The following is a 10,193-nucleotide window of genomic DNA, read 5'->3' as shown; positions in this document are numbered from 1 at the left end:
CCGAGAAAATATTACAGCAGTGCTTTGGCAGGATAGATTAGACGGCTCATCTCGGGAGTCTATTTGAGTGGAATTGAGGAATGGGAAAGGTGTAGTAACACTTATAGGGGTGTATTATAGACCACCTAATGGGGAGCGAGAATTGGAGGGGCAAAATTGCAAGGAGATAGCAGATATTTGTAGTAAGCACAGGGTTGTGATTCTGGGAGATTTTAATTTTCCACACATAGACTGGGAAGCCCATACTGTCAAAGGTATGGATGGTTTGGAATTTGCAAAATGTGTGCAGGATACTTTTTTGCAGCAATACATAGTGGTTCCAACTAGAGAAGGGGCAGTGTTGGACTTTCTGTTAGGGAATGAAATAGGTCGGGTGACGGAGGTATGTGTTGGGGAGCATTTCGGCTCCAGTGATCACAATGCCATTAGTTTCAATATAACTATGGAGAAGGATAGGACTGGACCCAGGGTTGAGATTTTTGATTGGAGAAAGGCTAACTTTGAGGAGATGCGAAAGGATTTAGAAGGAGTGGATTGGGACCATTTGTTTTATGGGAAGGATGTAATAGAGAAATGGAAGTCATTTAAAGTTGAAATTTTGAGGGCACAGAATCTTTATGTTCCTGTTTGGTTGAAAGGAAAGGTTAAAAGTTTGAGAAAGTCATGGATTTCAAGGGATATTGGAAACTTGGTTAGGAAAAAGTGAGATCTACAATAAGTATAGGCAGCTTGGAGTAAGTGAGGTGCTCGAGGAATATAAAGAATGTAAGAAGAATCTCAAAAAAGAAATTGGCAAAGCTAAAAGATACGAGGTTGCTTTGGCAAGTAAGGTGAAAATAAATCCGAAGGGTTTCTACAGTTATATTAATAGCTAAAGGATAGTGAGGGATAAAGTTGGTCCCTAGAGAATCAGAGTGGACAGCTATGTGTGGAGCCGAAAGAGATGGGGCAGATATTGAACAATTGCTTTTCTTTGGTATTCACTAAGGAGAAGGATGTTGAATTGTGTAAGGTAAGGGAAACGAGTAGGGAAGTTATGGAAACTATGACGATTAAAGTGGAGGAAGTACTGGCGCTTTTAAGGAATATAAAAGTGGATATATCTCCAGATCCTGACAGGATATTCCCTTAGACCTTGAGGGAGGTTAGTGTAGAAATAGCAGGGGCTCTGACAGAAATATTTCAAATGTCATTAGAAACAGGGATGGTGCCAGAGGATTGGTGTATTGCTCATGTGGTTTCATTGTATAAAAAGGGTTCTATGAGTAAACCTAGGAATTATAGCCTGTCAGTTTGATGTCAGTGGTGGGTAAATTAATGGAAAGTATTCTCAGAGATGGTATATATAATTATCTGAATAGACAGGGTCTGATTAGGAACAGTCAGCATGGATTTGTGTGTGGAAGGTCATGTTTGACAAACCTTATTGAATTTTTTGAAGAGGTTACAAGGAAAGTTGACGAGGATAAAGCAGTGGATGTTGTCTATATGGACTTCAGTAAGGCCTTTGACAAGGTTCCACACGGAAGGTTAGTTAGGAAGGTTCAATCATTAGGTATTAATATTGAAGTAGTAAAATGGATGCACCAGTGGCTGGATGGGAGATGCCAGAGAGCAGTGGTGGATAACTGTTTGTCAGGTTGGTGGCCAGTGACTAGTGATGTGCCTCTGGGATCTGTACTGGGTCCAATGTTGTTTGTCATTGACATTAATGATCTGGATAATGGGGTGGTGAATTGGATTAGTAAGTATGCAGATGATACTAAGGTAGGTGGTGTTGTGGACAATGAAGTAGGTTTTCAAAGCTTGCAGAGTGATTTAATCCAGTTAGAAGAGTGGGCTGAAAGATGGCAGATGGAGTTTAATACTGATAAGCGTGAGGTGCTACATTTTGGTAGGAATATTCCAAATGGTAGGTAAATGGTAGGGCATTGAAGAATGCAGTCGGACAGAGTGATCTAGGAATAATAGTGCATAGTTCCCTGAAGGTGGAATCTCATGTGGATAGGGTGGTGAAGAAAGCTTTTGGTATGTTGGTCTTTATAAATCAGGGCATTGAGTATAGGAGTTGGGATGTAATGTTAAAATTGAACAAGGCTGAATTTGGAGTATTGTGCACAATTCTGGTCACCGAATTATCAACAAAAAAGATGTCAACAAAATAGAGAGAGTACAAAGAAGATTTACTAGAATGTTACCTGGGTTTCAGTAGCTTAGTTAGAGGGAAAGGTTGAACAAGCTAGGTCTTTATTCTTTGGAGCGTAGAATGTTGAGGGGGGACTTGATAGAGGTATTTAAAATTATGAGGGGGATAGATAGAGTTGATGGATAGGCTTTTTCCATTGAGAGTAGGGGAGATTCAAACAAGTGGACATGAGTTGAGAGCTAGGGGGCAAAAGTTTAAGGGTAACAGGAGAGGGAATTTCTTTACTCAGAGAGTGGTAGCTGTGTGGAACGAGCTTCCAGTAGAAGTGGTAGAGGCAGGTTCGGTATTGTCATTTAAAGTAATATTGGATAGGTATATGTACAGGAAAGGATTGGAGGGTTATGGGCTGAGTGCGGACCAGTGGGACGAGTAAGCGTTCGGCACGGACTAGAAGGGGACGGGTTAGAAAACAAAAATGCAATGAAAAAATATCAGGTGATCAAAATCGATTTGTTTTACCCTATATACTTCAATGGCTTCTTTAATCGGCAGGAAGTTGTGAGACTTGTGTTCCCGCGTATCTCTACAGATCACACAGAGCAGTTTCTTGTCGTTTTCACAAAACAGCTTCAGTTCTTCCTCATGTTCCTCGCAGTAAAGTTTACTTTCCTTCTCTTTCGGATTCAGGTTTAGTATTCGAGCTTTCTCAGACAGATTTGCTAAGGCCCGACTGACCTTGAGGGTGCGGTCTGCAAACTCCTCTCTACATTCCGGGCAGGAGTTTCTCTCCTCCCTTTCCCAACACCGAGTGATACAGGAGCGGCAGAAGTTGTGTCCACACTCCAGTATAACCGGATCGCTGAAGAAATCCAGGCAGATGGGACAAATTACCTCCTCGGTCCAACTCTCGACCAGTCCTTTCGTAGCCATGTTAACTCCCGGTACTTCCTGGTTCAGGATCCTTTGACTTTCGGGGAGCCGCTGAACCCCATGCAGTACCGCGATTGTCCAGTAGGGGCGCTGCAGTCTCGGGAATGATGGTTCTATTCCTACGAGTGTTCAAAGGGCCATTTCCACAACAAGGTGGGACCAGGAACACATCAAACAGGTGGGAACATAACGAAAGCCTCAGCCATGGACAGCCCCATGCACGGCTGCGAAAAGAAGAGTGTTGGGCATGGGTTACCCCCGTCCTGCAAAACCCCAGTGTGACAGATGTGACCCCCGGGATAGGCAGGACCTTCGCCTGGAAGGTGATTGGATCGTCACGTGTAAGGAGAAGACGGCAACACTCCACTGCAGCAGGGGCTCCCATCCACCACGGGATCGGGGCCTGTTGTCTGCTGCTGCTCCTAAACCGTCACCCTGTCCCTCAGCACGTACTCCTGCAGTCTGGAAGGTGCCAGTCGGCTACACTCCTCTGCAGCAGGGGCTCCCATCCACCACGGGATCGGGGCCTGTTGTCTGCTGCTGCTGGGTGACGGAGGCAGCACTGCAGTGGCTGAAGGCCAAGGGAGAAGGCGGCACAAAGGTCGGACATGGGCAGCTGTGACGTCCAGTGCCCCGGAAGCAAAAGCTGCAACCCACGGAAAGCGAGGGACGGTGAAGTCCCTCTGATTGTCCACTACTTCTCGGTTGGATTTTCCATTCACAGGCTTTGATGGTTCCATACCAGGCCATCCCGTAACCCCTCCATATACTCTCCACCACACATCTGTGGAAGTTTGGTGAGGTTTCAGATGTCTCACTGAATCTCCACAAACTTTCGAGATATTAGAGACACAGACATGCTCTCGTCACAATCGCACTTGTGTACCAGGCCCAGGACACATACTCGGAAATGATAACATGGAGGAACCTAAGGTCGCTGGCCCTCTCCACCTTTGATTCCCCGATGAGGACTGGCTCATGGACCCCCTGAAGTCACTGATCAGCTCCTTGCTCCTGCTGGCATTGAATGAGGGGTTGTTATTGTGACAAGGCTCAGCCAGGTTTTCAGCCTCCCTCCTATATGCAGATTCGTCACCACCTTTACTGCGGCCAGCAGCAGTGGTATCATCAACAAATGTAAATATGGCGGTGGAGCTGTGCTGATCCTCACGGTCAGAGGTAAAAAAAGAGTAGAGTGGAGGGGTGGGGAGCTATGCACACAGCCGTGTGGTGACCTGTGCTGATGGAGACTGTGGAGGAGATGTTGTTGTCAATCTGAACTGACTGGGTAGAGGTCTGGATGCGAAGGGGAATCCAGGGAAATGGCATCAGCACAGTGAAGAGGCATTTGTCAGGTGAGGGGCTGAATGGCCTCCCCTTGATTCTATCCTCCATGTTCTTCAGAGCTGTGGACCGACTGAACTGAGGGAGCATAGAAGGCGTTGGAGAATAAACAGAGGTGTAGAGCAGGAGGGTGGAAAGATGGGGAAGTATAAATAAATGGTTGGCACAGAGATGATGGGCTGAAGGGCCTGTTCCTGCTCCTACTGTTTTATCTTCTGTCCTGTGGTGAAAAATAAATAACTGTCAGGCAAACAACTTTCTCAGTGAGATGGGGACATTGATGCAACGTGACATCGCAAGGTGTCGGAAACACTGGGATTACTGGCGCAGCTGCAGCAAAACTTCCTGATTTCACCCCGTTGTGCTGCAACATCCTGTTCTTCCTAATCAGATGCAGAGAGGCAGACAGCACGGACCGAGGCCCTTCGGCCCAACGTATCTCTGCAAACCGAGCTGTCTTCCTGAACACATCCCATTTGTCGACATCTTGCCCTCACCCCTCTAAACCTTTCCTATCAAGCACTTATCAATGTTGTAATTTGTTGTCTTTTAAATATTTTAATTCGACACACCTCCACCATTCCCTCTAGCAGCTCATTCCACAACTCGCCACACTTTCCCCTCACCTGAAACCTCTGTCCACGGGGTTTAGACTCCGTGACCCTTGGAAAAGGACTGTAACCATCCACCTGACCTGTGCATTTTGTAAACCTCAATAAGCTCAGCCCTCAGCCTCAGGGAAAACAGTCCAGGCTCGTCCGGGTTCTCCTCATCACTCACGGAGTAATTCTGACAACATCAGACTGAAATATTTCTGCACCATTTCCAGCTTCTTGTCATCCTTGCTGCCACCAGGTAACCAGAATTGTGTCCAACACTCCGAGTGTGTTTGCACCAATCTCTTGTACAGTTGCACCATATCATGACAACTCTTGCACTTAATACACTGACTGGTGAAGACAATGGTATCAAATGCCTTCTTCACCACTTTGCCGACCTACAATGGTGCTCGCAAGTTTGTGAACCCTGTAGAATTTTCTATATGGCCTAAAGTGTGAGCAGATCTTCACACAAGTCCTAAAACAAGATAAAGAGAAACCAATTACATAAATAACACAAAAAACCTTATACTTGTTCATTGATTTATTGAGGAAAAATTACCCAATATTACATGTATTTGTTGGAAAAATTATACAAACCTTTGCTTTCAGTAACTGGTGTGACCCCCCTTGTACAGCAATAATTCCAACCAAACGTTTCTGCTAACTGTTGATCAGTCCTGCACAGTGGCTTGGAGGAATTTTAGGCCATTCCTCCTTGCAAAACCGCTTCAACTCTGGGATATTGGTGGGCTTCCTTGCATGAGCTGCTTACTTCAGGTCCTTCCACAATATTTCTCATGGATTAAGGTCAGAAGTTTGACTCAGCCATTCCACAACATGAATTTTCTTCTTTTTAAACCATTCTGTTGTCGACTTAGTCTTGTCTTTTGGATCATTGAATTCTTGGATAATCCACCTTCTCTTACGCTTCAGGTGACAGACTGCAACCCTGACATTCTCCTGTAAAATGTCTTGAATTCATTGTTTAAGCTGTCCAGGCCCTGAGTCAGCAAAGCAGCCCCAAACCACGATGCTCCTTTCACCGAGCTTCACAGTGGGATGAGGTTTCGGTGTTGGTGTGCGGTATCCTTTTCCCTCCAAATGTAGCAATGTGCTTTTCTGCCAAAATGTTCAACTTTTGCCTGATCTATACACAGAACATTGTCCCAGAAGTGTTGTAGAACGTCCAGGTGATCTTTTGCCAACTTGAGACATGCATCAATTTTTTGAATAGGGCAGGGTACCTCATCTCATCTCATTGAATGGAACAACTCACTCCAAATGGTTTTTATAGAAGCCATTAGCACAGAGGTTCACATACTTGTTCCAACAAATACATGCAATATTTACGTTTATGTATTACCTATAAGGTGAGGCACCACTTCACCTGCGAGTCAACTGGGGTGATATACTGTATCCAGTGCTCCCGATGTGGCCATTTATACATTGGGGAGACCCACCGCAGACTGGGAGACAGTTTTGCCGAACACCAGCACTCAGTCCTTCAGCAGTGGCGGGATCACCCTGTGGCCACACACTTCAATTCCACAGACTGCTCCCACTCCGATATGTCTGTCCATGGCCTCCTCTATCGTCAAGATGAGGCCACACGCAGGTTGATGGAGCAATACCTTATCTCCCATCTGGGTAGCCTCCTACCTGCCGGCATGAACATTCAACTCACAGACCTCCTTTGATATCCACCCCCTGCTTACCACATCCCTATCTATAATTTTAGTCTGGTTCTCTCTCTCTCTCTCTTTCCCCCTCACTATAATCTCCCCCCAGCCCTACCTTTCTTTCTCTTTTATTTCCCATAATTCTCCACCATCCCCTAGCCCATTTCCCTTCAGCCTATCACTTCCCAGCTCTCTACTCCATCCCTCCCCCCACCTCTTATCCCCCCTCGACCATCCCATGTTACTTCACTCCTGATGAAGGGTTTCGGCCCGAAACGTCGTCAGTACCTCCTCCCATAGATGCTGCCTGGCCTGCTGAGTTCTGCCAGCATTTTGTGTTTTTATTTATTTCCAGCATCTGCAGATTCACTCGTGTTGTCATGTAATATTGGATCTTTTTCCTCAATAAATAAATGAACAAGTGTAATGTTTTTGTGTTATTTATTTAATTGGGCTCTCTTTATCTAATTTTAGGACCAGCATGAAAATGATCACATTTTTGGTCATACTTATACAGAAATAGACACAATTCTACAGGTAGATCTACATTCTGTTGTTACCATCTTCCCTGTCCACCGCACCTCCAATGTTGGTGTCATCTGCCAGTTTACTGTTCAGCTCACCCACATTACCATCCAAATCATTAGTTCTCTATATATCAGAACACATAAGAAACAGATTTATGTGATTAGTGATTTGATAATTAGATGAAAATGATTTGAGCAGGAGTTCTATTCCATTCCACCTCCACTTGTACGGTATTTATTTAAATCTTTTGTGTGGAAATTGTTTCCTTTCAGCTTTTCTTAAATATTTTTCTGCTCTCACCTCACATCCCTAACATTACCGACCACGGTACCAACCTCTCATGTAATGGGGAGGGGGGATTGTTCCTCGCTGCCGTTTAAGTGAGGGAGGGAGGGAGTTGAGGGACTTTGGGGTTCTGACATTTAACTGTCGTTCATTCTTGGGACACTCCCCTGTTTTTGTGGATGTTTGCAAATAAAAAGCATTTCAGGATGTGAATTGTAAACATTTCTCCGACATTAAATGTACCTTTGACCCCGTGAACCAATCTGCAAAGCAATTCCCCCACAACCACCCTCTGCCTCCTACCACAAGCAAATGTTTTATCCAGTTTACACACAAAATGCTGACGGAGCTCCCCAGGCCAGGCAGCAGCTATCGAAAAATGTACAGCTGATGTTTCAGACCAAGACCCTTCTCTAGTCGGGCATCTACACGTTGCTCGTGAAACCATTGCAGATACACTTCACAAATTCTACCCTGTCCGAACCGTCGGCACTATGTCTGACCCAGTCAATGTTAGGGAAGCTGAAGTCTCTGACTATTACAGAGTTATCTGCATTCTCCCTACACATGGGCTCTTCTGATTCTCACTGACATTTGGCATCCTACAGTACAATCCCAGCAAAGTGACCATCTCCATATTTCTGACTCCTACCAATACACTCTCACTGGCCGTTCCCCACAAAGATCTCTCTCTGTGCTGTGGTGATGTTCTCCCTAATCAATATCACAACTCCCCTCCTCTCTGACCCCCACCTCTGTCACGTCCTTTGCAACTGTACCCCAGTGTGGTGGTTTTGATCTTATTCAATGGGAGAACAGGTGTGAGGGGCTGAACAGTCTCCTCTTGCTGCTATTTGTGATGTTCAGAGCAGTGAACAGACTGAACTGAGGGAGAATAGATGGGGTCAGGGAATGAATAGAGGTGTAGAACAAGAGGGTGGTCCCAATTGAACAGACATCTGGCAAGTGAGCGGCTCTGAAACTGAGTTTGGAAGGGTTCAGTATCAGTCTGTCCTTGTTGGAGTGAATGGTGAGACTGGCGGGACGAGGGTTATTGACGGTCTGGTCGGGATGGAGTTGTGTGTCAGGGGAAAGCAGCTGAGATCAGGTGAACCCCTCGAGGAGTAGAAGGGATGTAGGAGAACACTGAAGAGAGAACATCAGGAGGCCAAAAGGGGTGTGAGATAGCTTTAGCAGGTAAGATGAAGGAGATTCTACAGAAGATTCTATGAGTCTCTGAAACAAAAAGGGTAACGAGTGAGGTATCCTTGGAGGATCAGTGTGGTCATCTATGTGTGGAGACATAGCAGATGGGTGAGGTCTGAAATAAATACTTCTCATCTGTATTTACTGTGGAGAAGGTGGTGGAAGTTTGGGAATTCAGGGAGGGGAATATTAATCTCCAGAAACACATCCTCTGACATGTTAGGGATCCAGGGAAGAAATTGTAGGGACCCTGGAAACACAGGGAAATGCACCTTCTTCTCCAAGAGTCTCCCCGAATTGGCTTGAGAGCAAAGTATAACGAGGGAAATAAAATGCCCGCTTCAGGATTAGTGTCTGTGTGAGCAGGTAGCGGTGTTCAGAGGATGTGAGAATTTAATCGTGGCAAAGCAGATTCAGGTTGTTGGTAACCAACAAAAATGCTGAGTCAGTAAAGAAAGTTGACAGAGAGTGAAGGACAAGTAATGAAAAGATTGGAACGATGCGGAGTCAGCACATTCCGCGTTCTCCAACTATGGTTCCTTCAGACATGTTGCTGATGACTAAAGAGTCTTTTTTGACGTTTGTTGTTGAGGTACTGGTTGGGGCTACAACTTCAAACAAGAGGATGGATATGATAAAAGTAGTTGTTGGAGCTGCAGAGAGATTCCTTGATATGAAACAGGTTTTACCGGAAAAATTACATGAGTATGTGACAGAGAAATAATCACTGAATACTTCCCAGTTGTCGGGGTCAGGGAGTATGGAGGAGCTTTATGTGGATGAAGAGGCCGATAATTAGTATTTGGATGTTTTTAATATTACAATGGAATGAAAGAAGTTTAATTGCAAATGGTCAAGAATTAAAAAGATTTGTTGGATCAAGCTTGATTTGATCTGTATACAGGAGACATGGTTAAAGCCTCATTTAGATTTTGTGATCCCTGGATATGATAGTTTGACAGCTGGCAGAACGGGTAAATCTGGTGGAGGGTGAGCAACTTTCATAAAAACAAGGCTTCATATTAGAAGACTTGATTTTAAATCTAACCTTGAAATTGTGGCTGAGGAGGTTTGGAGCTCTTGTGGTCAAACAATGATTAACTTTTATAATCCATGTAATGTGATGATGTTATCAGATTTTGATGTAAGTATGAATAAAGCAAGATCCCCAGCAATCTGGGAGATTTCAAAACCCATAATCCTCTGTGGGGTAGTGAAGGTAAAGATAGTAATGGAGCGGGAGTAGAGGAGTTTCTAGATAAATACAACATGGTACTTCTAAACACGGAAGGCCTGCAAGATTTAATAATGTAAAGAATACTTGTAGTCACTTAGACTTATCAATCACTTCCTCAGACTTAGCCAGGGTTGGGGAATGGGATGTTACGGACAGATACACACTGGGAAGTGATCACTATCCTATATTATGTAGATTTGGTAGAAATTTGATATTAGAAGTTGAGGAGAGGGCTG

Source organism: Hypanus sabinus, chromosome 5 (genome assembly GCF_030144855.1).
Source record: "Hypanus sabinus isolate sHypSab1 chromosome 5, sHypSab1.hap1, whole genome shotgun sequence".
NCBI lineage: Eukaryota > Metazoa > Chordata > Chondrichthyes > Myliobatiformes > Dasyatidae > Hypanus > Hypanus sabinus.
This window is presented reverse-complemented; position numbering follows the sequence as displayed.